The sequence below is a fragment of the Hylobates moloch genome, unplaced genomic scaffold (genome assembly GCF_009828535.3).
Source record: "Hylobates moloch isolate HMO894 unplaced genomic scaffold, HMol_V3 SCAFFOLD_5, whole genome shotgun sequence".
Lineage (NCBI taxonomy): Eukaryota > Metazoa > Chordata > Mammalia > Primates > Hylobatidae > Hylobates > Hylobates moloch.
The window spans coordinates 4,486,349-4,499,388 of NW_026652280.1; positions in this window are offsets into that span (position 1 = coordinate 4,486,349).

Consider the following 13,040-nt stretch of genomic DNA (forward strand, 5'->3'; position numbering starts at 1 on the left):
GTGTACACTCTCCCCTCTTGCCTGATGAATTTGGGTATTCTCCACAGCCCTTGAGCCACTTCCCCTCTCCTAATGGCCTCCGTTTACCTCCGTGGCATCAGGCATCCCCTTCATCTGGAGTGAATGCCAATATCACAAGTCTAGAGCTCTTGCCAACATCTGCCCCCACTTTCCTGATGATACTGAACCTATCCTTTCTAACCTAGCCCTCCTTCTACCCAGACCTCTGAATCTGCACATCCTGCTAGCCACTAATGCACAGCTTGTCCACTCCCCCCAGAACCCTCCTTGAACCCCCAACAGGACATAGTCTTTCTTCGGCTGAATTTGCACCCCACTTCATCCAAATTGCTCCCGGGGCGTGGCCAATTCTTCACTCGTTCATTAATTCATTCAACTACCTTCAACTTTTGGCAAGGCCTGTGCCAGATGGTAGGAAACACGGTGTCAAGACCACAGCACTGGCCTCCAGGAGCATCCGGTCTAGCTGAAGAGAGCATCTGTGTAAACAAATGAGTGCACCAGGGACTGCTGGGGCAGAGATAGGCTGAACAAGAAATACCGCGGGGCTCCACGTAGGAGGGGCCCAACCAAATGAAGGGGTCCAGGCACATCCCAGAATAGGCAATTTGTAAGAGGAGAACTAAAATATGATTGGACTTATCCGAAAGGTAAATTGTCCAGGAGAATCCCAGAAAAGGCAACTTGTAAGAGGAGAACTAAAAAATTGATTGGAATTATCTGGGAGGTAACTGCTTGTATCAAGACTGAGAGGAAGTGGGGGGGAGTGGAGAGAGAGAGAGAGAGAGAAAGAGAGAGAGAGAGAAAGAGAAGTAGAGACTGGTATGGAATGGCAGGTTCACTTGTCAGGAGCCTGGACAACAAAGGCTTCAATGGCAAGCCCAGAGGTCAGATACCTAAGCTAAGGTGGACCTGGATCAGAAGTTGGAGTTGGCTGAGACAGAAGACAGGAAGATCGTGAGAGTCACCCAGATGTGTGATTGTATTTCTTCCTGAATTGAGAACGTAGCAATGAAAATACAGAGAGATATGCAAGAGATCAGCAAGGCCAAAACAACCAGACTTGGTGTTTACTTAATTACGAGGGAAGACATGTCAAGCCCAGTCCAATGGGGACACCCACAGTCCAGCCTGGAACAATTACGAGGCTGATGGTGACACTGACCAGGGTTCCATGCTGAGAGGAGAGTTGTGGGAAGAGAAGATGACAAATCCTTGTCAGTATCTTAGAGACTGATGCACTTGCATCTCCCCGTGAGACTCTCAGCCGCATGGGGGCAGAGCTCCTGTTTTCTGCCATGTGGAGCCCACAGTGGCTAACACATGGCCCTCACTACACAGGCACACTCCGATGGCCACAGTCCCAGTGAAGGCAGAGGCTGCCCGGGAGCTGCTGTCTTAGTTCTCCCACCTGGGAGGGCTTTCTTAACTTTTTCCTTCCAAAATAGCAAAAGGATTTAATAAGAATAACTGAACTCCCTTTGTGGAATTAGAATAGTATGTATTCTTCATACATCAGATTTCACTATAATTATATCTCACAAGCCATGAAACCATCCAGTGGAATTCCAGTATGATGCTCCACATGAAATAACCATGAGAATCCTAAACCAGGGCAGCTAAGACCATGATAACTTTTCTCATCCCAGCCAGAATCCTTCAGTTCTCTCACTTTAGCCTGTGCCTTTAGGGCCCCGCCAGTCCCACTTCCAGCCTTGGGTCTCTGCTTCATCTGGCCACCTAGAAAACACGTGGCTTTGGCATGTGCAGACTTTGCTGCACTCCCTGTGAGGGCGTCTCAGCGGACCCTCCTTCCCGAGCCTCCATTCGCTTGGCCCAGCATCTTTCCCTCTCCGTGTTTGATTCTGCCTTCTGTTCACTGACTTTTGTTCTCCCAGAATCAGTGTATTGTGGTAATGGGAGTCACATTTTAAACGCCTTTTTGTGGGAAGAATTAATTCCTGCTTAATGTCTGATTGGGAAAAACCGTAACAATTCTTATGGGACACCCTTGGACAATTCCCTAGCAGTAAGAATTAAAGATACTACTGTTTAATATTAACTAGTTGCCTGTAAAATATAGGATACATTTGCAGGTACTAGAATACAGTGAATATTTGTTGAATGAATGAATGAACAAATGAATGAATAAATCTAAGTAATTCCATGTGGCTCAAAACTAAGCAAAACTGCTTCTACGTTCGTCCAGAATTTGACTAGGAAATTGCAGAAACCTTAATGTTAGTTGTGGGATTCACCCTTCAAGTCAGACAAAACTAGGAAGCAAAATTAATTTTTATTAATTATTATGAAATAATCGTCTTGTGGCAGGTACTCCACATTTGTTACTCTGTCGATCTTAATAGCAGCCCTAGGTGTTATTAACCCCATTTGCCAAGGTTCTGCAGGGCACTGGCACTCTCAGAGCTGGTGAGTGGAGTGGGATCTGAGTCTGGTTGTATGTGATTCCACATTCATGAGCTCTCCACTCTGACATGTTGAATAAGGGTCTCTTAAATACAGTCTCCTGGGAACCTCTTTTTCCCATGCAGCATTATTCATCTGTATTTCTCCAAAATGAAAAACAAAAACAATATTTGTTCATGAGCACCATCAAGCACATGTATGAGGCTGCTTCGGGTTTGAGTGTAGCCCTTCATTTCCTCTTGCTTGTTCTTCTGTCGCTAACACACTTGAGGGGGCATTCCTTTTGTGGTGAGACTTTGCAGCAGAGACTCAAGCGACTTATCATGTTGTCCAATGTGCAACTGACTCCACAGTTACCACTGTGCTTAGCGGAATTGCCAGGCAGTTACTATGTGATTATTAGGAAATAATGCTCGGTGTTTCACAGTGAGTCCTTCATAACCCATGTCTCCAGTACACCTACTATTTGCCCCTGTAATTAAGATATTTTTTACTTTTCTATGCTTGTTTAAACAAAAAATATGTTAAAAACTGTATTTTTAAGTGGTGTTTTATTTGACTGGAGCCTAGCAAATTTGTAACATCAGATACCTGAGTATTTGTAAATGATCTGCCATCCCCAGAAGGAGATGCTAGAATTTATGTCAAATCATCATAATGGATACTTTGTTGTTCCAACCAGCACAAAAACAGATGTATTTACAGTTCCGGCAGCTGCAGACCCACTATTAGAAAGCCAGATTTGTCCTTCCTATTATATTTGTGCTTCCTTGGTTAAATCTCGGCTCTCTCTCCTGAAACAGAAGTGATAAAATAAGGGAAGGAAAGCTGGAACCAAATGGCTGTGAAACTGGAGAACACATTTTTATCTGGGAATAAAATTATAAAACACTGAAAACAATGGGTCTGGCAATTCACGAACAGGAAGGGCTCCAGTTTTCTGGCGTAGAACCCTTTTATGCCAACTTAGAAATAGTGGCAATTAATGAATTAATACCCTTGTGCCCTCACCGAGAAAAAACTCCACGCCACACTAAGTTATATTAAAAATACAATATGCGTAGCTCCAGCCACCCTACCACCGAGGCTCCAGAGAACATAAACAACAGAACAGTGTCTCCAGAGCCCTGTGGAAGGTGTCATTTTCACCTGGTTTTTATAAGACACATACTTATCTCCAACATTTAAAGATGGTGGAAAATATTTTCTACCTTGTAAATGTCCCTTTAGTTTATAGTAATTAAATATCTAGCTGGGCATATGGTTATCCAGAATAAAAGTTATTCTACCAGCCTGCCTTTGACCAGGTGCGGCCATATGCAAAACTTCTGAGCAATGGAAATGAACAGAAGCCACACATCTAACCTTCTAGTTGTTCCTGTTTCCAGCTGCCGGAATGCAGATGTGCTGGTTGGAAATGGGGGATCATGTTACCAGGACCTCTCTCGGTCCAGTGGAGCAACAAGACAGAGCCCGCTCCTGATAAATTTGACAAAGATGTGACATGAACAAGAAAGCTTACTTAGACATACGCTTGTCTTGATTAAGAGAGAGGTATTACCTTGCCTCCTGCCCCATGTATGCAAACTCACACGCTAGCCATTGAAAACACATATCAAGAGCAGAATTCTGATGGCTTTCTGCTGGATTAAGAACTGTTGTGGAATGAAAGAGGTAGTTGCTTGATTTTCTCCCTCTTTCTGTGTGTCTAACACTTTCAGGAATCCTAAGAAACAAAAAAAGTGAACACTTTACAGAAGCAATTTTCCAGTACTTAAGAGTTCGTTGATATGGGCATATTTTGCCTTTCTAGGTAAACATTTGTTTAAAGTTTGGAAGGCTTCGAATATTTTTCCATGGTCCCCAACTCCTGAATAATGCAAATTCATTTTCTTTTATTTGTGCTGATAAATTCTTTTGCCTTTTGGAAACCCAGTAAATTTCATCGGTTACCTGGTAGACAAGACTACCTCAAATTATCTAGCAGCTTTTGTAATACAAAGACTCTGAAAATATTTTCCACCACGTTCAAATGCTGAAGAAAGAGTATGTGTCACTTCATTCGAAATGATCATCTGGATAATAATTTATGGCAATATTTTCTGAAACAAAAATGTGGGTGCATGGTCTGTATCAATTTTAAAGATATGAAGGCAGAAGTCTTCATGAGGCTCACAGACATCAGCTGAAGGCTCAGACCACGCCTTTAGAGGGGCACTGCTTCTGGTGGGCTGTCACAACCCAGGTTCCGATCTCTGCATCCAAGACCCCTGCAACCCAGGTTGGTTAACTTGTGAATTGACCTTCAGATGCCGTTTGAAGTGGTGCAGTCTGGAAAAATGGAGTCATGCAGCCCACATGGTTGAGACATTCTGAAACACCTGCTGAAATTACCTAAATTTAGGTGGTGGGACTTCATGAAGGATACAACAACAAAAACAGTATTTCAGAAAATGAGGGCAAAATAATTCCCAAGTTTGCCGGATCTCCCTTAAGTCAATTATTTGATGTCGCTTCTGTCTAACTTTTCAGTGGTGCTGCAGCGTCCACACAAATGGAGAATAAAATGAGACAACCAAATTTATTTTTACTTATGGACTTGAGCCAGAGTCTGAATGACTCTGGCAATGGTGCTTACTTCCCTCGGGAGCCTATTCTCTAGTCTAATAGATCTCGCTGTTAGGAAATTTCTCTTATAATTCAGCATAAATTGTCCCTTGCTGAATTCCATCCCATTATTCCTAGTTAGATGTCCTTGGACTACCTTAAACAACGAAGCCTATTCTCATAGGTCTGTCCATTGCCAGGCAGGAGAGGTAGATGAAAAGGAGAAGAGAAAATAGGAAAGATGATTAGGAAGAATGGAATGTAAGCTACCAATTCAGCCCTGGCTTGTGTCTAATCAATGAATGTTTCAGCCACAAACTGTTACATATGGACACAGTCAGCAAATTTATTAACAATGCGACTGGGTAATCCCTGAAAAATATTTAATTTTCAGCTAACCTCAACATCTACCTCTGTAACTTTTCTGTAAGCGAGGTAGGTCAAAATCATAAAGTTAAAGACTAAAGATACAGTAAAGATAAAGATAAAGTTAAAGCTTAAAGATACATGTCTGCAAGTTTTAAAATTGGAAGTTTGGCTGTATTATTTGTGGTTGTTGATCTCTTCTCCTTCCCTTTATTCTGGTCTTATTAACAATGGACACGATTCATTAAGGCCTCTTTTTAAACATCTGACACTGTGTAATCTCATCAAACACTCACAACATGGTGCCTATGACACAGTTTACCCAGGACCTCATGATCAGGAATTGCCTCTTGGCAACCCCTTCCCCGCACCTCAAACACACATGTTTGCAATAGAAGTAGCCACATTGCAATGTAGCCAGACACCAGCTACAGTTGATCAGAGCAAGTGGGAACCTGACCAAACCTGGGCCAGTGGGTCCTTCCCAAAAACGTGTTGGGCTTGTCCCAAGAAAGCCAAGTCAGTCTCCCTTTGGGTGTCTGGACCAAAATGCATGAAGCTTGGGAGCAGTTAGCTGTTGTGTCATCCGTTAGGTGAACCAAAGGAGTAAAGAAAACTGTCTGTAAAGATCGAGGAGAGGAGATAGGCAGAATGAGACAGGGATGAAAGGCACAGCTATGGCTTCAACAAGAGCCCAGCCCCTGCTTCCATTCTTCTCTGAGACTTGGTAGCATCCTATATTTTGGTTTCATGAGGAATATCAGAATCCTTACAATAAATAATAAATTTAAATAAATTTCAACCGCATGAGTACTCTTTGCAACACAGAGTACTGATTCAGTTTCTAATGAGAAAACTGCTCAGCTAGTAAGCAGAGGAGCAGGGATTCAAATGCAAAAGTCTCTTTAGTTCAAAGCTAACTTTCAGTCACGGAAGTATTCTTATCACCTTCATGACTTTCCAGTACACATTCCAAAACGCCATAAAGGAGTTGGGAGAGGGAGAGGCCATCTTCACCAAATTCTTCAAGCAAGGTTGAAAACTTGCCTTTAGTGTCGACATGACCTAAGAGACCTGGGGCAGCTCATCTGTAAAATGAGCAGTGATGGCTACGCTGGACCAGCTGCTTCCCAGTGGGTGGGGTCTGTGGGTCTTCAACGGTGGGATTAGTGTCTGTGCTCCCAAGCAGCCTCTTGAACTAGTTACATGAAAACTGCTTTTGTTCTTGGCTGCGCTTTGACAGGATTTGTATTTTATAATACAAAACACATCCCTTAAGCAGCCAAGATATCCATACCATACAAGAAATGCCAAACTAGGAATCCCACAGTTACTCTGATAAAAGTGGAAATGCACGGCCGCGATTGACCCAAGTCTGATGTTGGAGCATCGGACGGAGGATAGGAACATGCATTAGGTTGTCTCCACCCAATGACCTTATCTTCCCCCAGATTTCCTTCCCAATTCATTTGCAAGGTTCTTTCCAATGCTACATTTACAATATATACAGTGCTTAGGGGAAATGGGTTTCTCTGTAGTCTCGCTTTATAACCAGATGAGACATTTAGAAAAGACATTTTATCCAAAGCTGTCTTGAAAGGAAACCAGCTTCTTCCCACTGGCAAGTAAATTTTCTGGCTTTAAGCCAATTTACCATGCTGTTTTGTACGCATCACATCTAGTTCCCCACTTCCTGCCTTGAGATAGGCCCTATAGTATTCCTTCAGGGCCCAAGTCTATTAAACAGCAAAATTCAATATGCAAATTATCTTCCAACTACATGCACGAAGCCTGCAAACATTATTCTTAGGAAAGTGCTGATTATGGAAAATTATGAATTAGCATGTCAGGCACTGAGATTCGAAACCTCGTAACTGTGTTTACTGTGGAAGAGCCCCCAAATGACTTGAAAAATAAAAGAGAAAAAACAGCAAAATCAGTGATTTCGTGATTGCTAAGGTTGCCAACATCCAATTTCCGCCTCACTAACTCTGCCAACTCTACTAGTCTTTGTGTACATACACACGTGTGTGCACACACTCGCGCACTCACACATGCATACACACGTGGACTCACACACTCACGCACACAATAAAGCAGATAATAGACTCATGAAATAGAAACGATAAGTGGTAGTTGGCTCTTCCTCTGGTCTAGGCGTCTTCACTGATTTCATCACAAGCTTGCTGTTCAAATTATTTCTTTTTTAGCCTTTGCACAGGAATCCGTGGGGCTCCTATACGAGCCAGGCAGCAGTAGGCACTAGGGGATGTGACAGTGACAGAGGCAGATGTGGCTGCTCCCCGCTGAGAGCACAGGCCCTAGGGCGCCGCTACTTTAAATGCCCGACCAGCCCCAGCGGCAACACCCACCAGCTTGTTAGAAATGCACGTTCTTGGGCCCCCTTAGGCCTCCTGAATTAGAATTTCTGCCTGTGGAGATCAGGAAGCTTTGTTTTAACAAACTCTCCAGGTGATTCTTAAGCAAGCTAAGCTTGATAAGTACTGAGACTATACTGCTAATGTTTTAATAACATTGCTAGAATCATTTTGGTAAATGGAGTGAATGTGATAGAAATTCAGTCATTTATAACAACTGGTTTTAGCCTCTGTAGATTCTGAAAGCTTAGCCATTTCAGTAGGAGAGGTAAGCTATGGTTCAGGGGTTTTCTGAAATTAGATCAACAAAGGGCCCCAGACAGCATAAAAAGAAAACGCTTTTTTTAATACTGTAGTAGTATTGGCTAAACATCTCTACTAAAGATTTGTGTTGCTCTCCTTAAATTACATTTCCACAAGGAAGGAGCCAGTAAAACAAAAGTTTTTTGCCAATCTTTGATCACATTATAGTTATTCTTTAAAAGGAAAAAACCTGGTTATATGCTGAGCACATAGTCAACTGCAGAACAAAATTATTTTATTTGAGGAGAGCCGGTGGTCAATATGGAAAGAAATGATGCCTCTCATTTTCTTTATTGGCAATAGATCAATATAAAGTTGATGGTTCCTAGTTCCCAGGTAAGATAACGTTTCCAGGTAAGAAACAGTATTCGACGCTTAGAAAGCGAGAAGCCCAAGATCCTTTATTGAAAGTGAGGCCAGGGGAGGTGATTTTTTTTAACAACTATTTTGAAAGTAAGTTTAAGAGTTCCTCTATCCCCATCTGCCTGGCGGTTGCCTGATTCCTAGGAGATACAGCAAAGGCAAAGCACAAGCTAATTATGTGTTCCTCATCCTGCACCGAGCATCTGCTCTGAGGATCCATATCCTTCCTCCACCGTTAAACTGAATTGTTTCTCTAAAGAAAGCCAGAGACTGCCTTTCCCTTCTCCACTGACCCCATCCCTTTCTCCTTCGGAAGACCTGCTCTGCACTGCACTTGCTTTTATTAATGCTCACTACACGCCAGGCACTGAATGCACACATGCCTGTCATCTCCTGAGCCTCACCCAGGCTGAGATGTAGGTGCTGCCACCTCCCTGTGTTACAGACAAGGGAACCGAGTCACAGAGAGGTTAGCTAACCTGCCACAGACCAAACAGAGCAAGTGACAGTGGGGTTTGAAACCCGGCCGTCAGGCCCAGTACTCTGCTACAATACACCATCCTCCCTTCTCTTCCCTTTTCAATTCCCATTCAGCATCACCCAAGACTGTGATAGCCCAGAGAAAACACATGGAAATCAACGATTTTTCATACTTCCACGACTTGGTGAAAACTAGTTTTTAAACATCAATATGTGAAACTTATTAGACAATATGAGGGGACGCACAAAATAGAGTTGATATTCATTATTCCTGGTAGCTCTGTAAAGTCTATACAGCATTCTACAAAGTCACCTCTTACACTGAGCTAGAGAATATGGAACCTTGGCTCCTAGAGGAAACACAGAGCCAGGCTCCTGGGAGCTTCTGGTCACGCATGTCTTCAACCAGTCGACATATAAGCCTTGTTTTAGGTGTGCTTCTGTTCAGAGTTACCTTATTTAATATCTATTGTTGATTCAGCAACATTGAACTCACAGCCAGCAGCACTGTAACTCATGCCTACAAAGCTAATCTGACACAGATTTTTTCAGTAAGGTGTGCCGCGGTCTCCTTGCACCTGGGAACTCTAGACAGCACTGCAGCCTTACACCTGGGGGAACAAAATCTGAAAAACATGACACTACATAGACCTCAAAAATGACATTTTGTGCAGTCTGAGCTGAAACTAAGAAGGCAGAGCTTTGTCCTGCCTGACCTCAGGTTGGGACGTGCATGTTGGGTGACTCAAATTTCCCACCTCTCTGCAAGTGTATGTGAATGACTGTAATAGTGCTGTATTTGATTTCGACATCAAAAATAAACTTCATCAAGTAAGTGAATTTGCAAGTATGAATTCACAAGTAATAAGAATTGACCATATTAGACCCATTCTTCAGCTTGTTCTGCTACCCTGCTGATGCTACTGGGAAGAGTCCCGAAGCCTTGAATGTTGCTGAGTCTGATGGGCACCTCCCCAGTCTTAGTAGTCTTCTGCTCTCCAGTGATGCAGCTGGCACCTCCTCCCACCCCCTTCTCCTCCACCACCCCCTCCCTTTGCCTCCAGACCCCGCAGCACACGTCCCTGATCCTCTGGGCTGAGGGTCGGGGTTTTCATCCCTCCGACTCCTCTCCCCATCCCTCAGATGCTGGAGCTTCTCTGGCCACAGAGGCTTTCTGAGCTTCCGTGTGTGCTCCCAGTGGTCATACCCTCAGCCTGAGGTACTATTCATAAGGAAGGTCAAGCTCGCTTCTCTTCAAGGATTTTGCATTTTTTATCCTTCCCGGAGGACTCTGCTCTGCTATCCACATACACTTACTTTGTCAGTGTGATCAGGCATCTGCTCAGATGTTGCCTCCTCCAAGTTGCCCCTTCCTTGACTCTTTCCCCTCTCCTTCCTTTATTTGCGTCACAGCCCTTTACACCACTTGAAATCCTATTTATTTGTTGATCATTCATTTGCTGTCTTTAGCCTTCTGTGGGAAGCAGAATCCTAAACTGGCCCCCCTAGATCACTGTCTCCTGCTGCATACCCCGGAGCACAAACAGGCTGGGTGAATACAGTGGAATGGTGGCTCCTTGACGTGGGTTATGTTATCTGATGGAGGCTATGGGTAGGGACTCCCATGATTGTGTTATATTATATGAGGTCCTAGGGTAGCAGACTGGAAAGAGATTCTCCTGCAAAGTTTTAAGAAGCAATGCCACATTATGTGAGGGCCACATGGCTCAGACCTAAGAGCTGAAAGTGATCTTTGGCTGACAGCCAGCAAATAAATGGGAACCTCAGGGGACCGGCAACTTCAAGGAATTGAATTCTTCTGACAACCTGACTGAGCTCAGAAGAGGACCCAGAGCTCCAGAGGAGAATGCAGCCCAGCTAACGCTTTGATTCCAGCCTTGTGAGATGCTCTGCAGAGAACACAGCTAACCAGTGTCTGGGCTCCTGACCACCAAGACTGTACAACCCAGAATACATGGGTTCTGTTTGAAGCTGCTAAGATTTTGGTAGCTTGTTATGCAGCAATAAACACAGCTTCCAGTTGAGTGCCCGTGCTTCGAGGGCAGGGAGTCTGTCTGTTATGTTCATTTCTTTATCCTCAGCACCAACAGAAGGGCCTGGCACGGGGTGGGGGGGTGGGGCTCAAATATAAGCTGAGTCTGTCTGGTCCCTCAGAGACTTTCAAATTGTGACCCAGGTTTACAGGGCCTGTGAGTCCACAGCCCACCCCAAGATTTCTGCAAATCCCCCTGTCCTCCTTCATGCCTCCCTCCGGCCATCCTCCTCTGATGCCTCAGTCCAGCCAAACACAATCTGGTGACAGGCACTGCTCTTGATGAGCATCTTCTCAAAATTCTGGTAGCGCTTAGCATTCAGCATTGGGGAACTTGGGAGGGGTCATCTTCTGGGCAAAGGCCTGAGAAGTGCTGCCCCCTCCTCCACTATACACAGAGTGGGGCTGCCCCAGCCAGAGCCCTCCAGTTCAAGCCTGTAACCCACGGGGCCTGTCAAGGAATTCTTTCTAAATAAACTAGTGCCCTTCTTAGGAACCTTATGGGGACAGCTGTTAATACAGTGACATTTCCCTCATCATTTAATCTATGCTGAAAAATTCGAGTTCTGACCTCTCTACCAAGCTTCAGGTGCACTTATCCATCTGCCTGCTGGTTACCTACACCTGGAAGTCTCACAGGCACCACAAATTCAACATGTCCAAAAACTGAACTAACCACTTCTTCCTGCAGAGTTCTTCTCCAGGGTTCCATAGCTCACTGTACAGCACTAGTTGCTTGGAATCTGTTCTGAAACTCCCTCTCCCTTGCCCTCCAGGTCTGAGAAGTCAGCCCCGCTCTCAGAGGCAGTCCTGGTTCTTCTCCCTTATGCATATCTCTCGTCTATCCCTGTCGCTTCAACCTTCCTAGCGTCAGCCAAGTCCCTGTCATTGTCACCATCTCAGTTATGCTTCAGAAGACATCACGTGGGCTTCCCCATCCCCCCGGCCACCCAAATTTTATTTTCCACAGTGCAGCCCAACCTGCCTGTCTAATGGAACCACCACCTGTTCCCTCCCTTGCACACCTCTCTGGGGGTTCCTAACACTCCTCTCCCAGCACCGGGATTGCAAGGCTCCCCTGACCACCTCTGGTCTCCTTCCATCCCCATCTTCACTGGGCTTCCTCTTTGACTTGGCTACAGCCCTCTTTCCTGTTCTCAGCTCCTCAGAAACCCCCAGATCTTCCCATGCACCCGGTTGGCCTTCACATGTGTTGGTACATCCGTGGGAAAGTTTCATCTTCTGCTTTTATTCCTGCCTGATTTCTCCTCATCCCTCCAGTCTCATCTGTATTTTTTCCTTAGACTAAGTTAGGGTCTCATCTTCAGTGCTTTCATATCCTATCAGAATGTTCATCTCAGTGCATTATGACTGACTGTCCAGTGCCCGTCTTCCCTACTGGCATATACAGACAGCCCACAGGGCATGAGCCACAGGGTCATATTTGGGGTTGTGTCCCAGTGATCTGTGGAGCATGGGCCACTAGTGGCTCTCAGTAATTACACCTCCGTGAACACATGAGTGAGGAGAAGGCAGACACTAGTCTCCTGAGTTCACCGTCTTGCCACAAAGTTGAACACGTGAGAGTTAAGAACACAATTGCAAAGTCGCTAGCAAGGCTGGAGCAGGTGATACCTGGCTGTTCTTGGCTGAGTTACAGAAGTGACTGTCACGAGTTCAGAGAAGCATGAGTGTTTGTGGGCAGAGACTGTTTCATGGAGAAGGCTTGACTGGAGCTGAGCCTTGGTCAATGGAGAGAATTGTGCCAAAGAAAGAATAGTAAATGGTTCTCCAGAAGAGGAAAGTACAGGCAGGGCTTTAGGGTGGGGAGGATACATTCGGGGCTGGCCGAAAATAGAGTCACGCAGGTGTGGGAAGCAGCAGAAACCAACAGGGGCGGTGAGACTGCAGAGGACAGGGACCTGGTGGGAGCCGTGGCTAGCACACAGCTTGCAGGGGTGACAGCAGGAAGCGGCTCCCGAAAGCCTGGTGCTGGCTGTGGAGGAAGGGCTAGCCAAAGAGGCCCAGCCTGCCCCAAGAGG